The sequence below is a fragment of the Nycticebus coucang genome, chromosome 21 (genome assembly GCF_027406575.1).
Source record: "Nycticebus coucang isolate mNycCou1 chromosome 21, mNycCou1.pri, whole genome shotgun sequence".
In the NCBI taxonomy this organism is placed as follows: domain Eukaryota; kingdom Metazoa; phylum Chordata; class Mammalia; order Primates; family Lorisidae; genus Nycticebus; species Nycticebus coucang.
In genome coordinates this window covers 39,621,179-39,621,915 of record NC_069800.1, presented here as the reverse complement: position 1 = coordinate 39,621,915, position 737 = coordinate 39,621,179, and the positions used below count along the sequence as shown (strand labels likewise).

The window sequence follows — 737 nt, the reverse complement described above, 5'->3', positions numbered from 1 at the left end:
TCTCTTGCCTTAGCCTCCCAAGTAGCTGGGACTACAGGTGCTCACCACAACGCCCGGCTATTTTTTGGTTGTAGCTGTCATTGTTGTTTGGCAGGTCTGGGCTGGATTTGAACCTGCCAGCTCAGGTGTATGTGGCTGGTGCCTTAGCTGCTTGAGCCACAGGCACCGAGCCAGTTTTATTTATTTATTTTTAAACATAAAAAACTTTATTTACAGTTGAAAACTTAAACACGATCTTAAAAATATGGAACGCTTCACGAATTTGCGTGTCATCCTTGCGCAGGCGCCACCTCTAATCTTCTCTGTATGGGTCCAATTTTAGTATATGTGCTGCTGAAGCGAGCACGCCAGTTTTATTTTGTTTTGAGACAGAATCTCATTTTATTGCCCTTGTTAGAGTGCTGTGGAGTGCTCATCTAGTTTTGCTTTTGTTGTGTAAGCTTTGGTGCACCATCCAAGAAATTACTACTGAGAACAATGTTATTAAGAGTTTCCCTTATGTTTTCTTCCATGACTTTTCTAGTTCCAGGTCTTCCATTTCAGCCTTCAATCCATTTTAAGCTGATTTTTGTGATTTTTCATTTCTCATGCCTATGGATATCCAGTTTTCCTAGCACCACTTGTCACCTGGTTTTAAGGGCCTTCCTTGACAAAATAATAATTTGCAGATCCTTTGCTGGCTCTTTAAAAATCTCTTTGGAAGTGTTACTGGTCTGTGAAATTCTGTAAACCAGACT

At 40.8% G+C, this 737-nt stretch overlaps 1 non-coding gene across 1 annotated transcript; it reads right to left on the bottom strand.

Annotated features, from left to right (window-relative positions):
- Window positions 1-238: 238 nt before the first annotated feature.
- On the bottom strand, window positions 239-346 carry LOC128574309 (U6 spliceosomal RNA). The gene has a single exon (XR_008376686.1). It is a non-coding gene; the product is annotated as a U6 spliceosomal RNA (small nuclear RNA).
- Window positions 347-737: the final 391 nt, after the last annotated feature.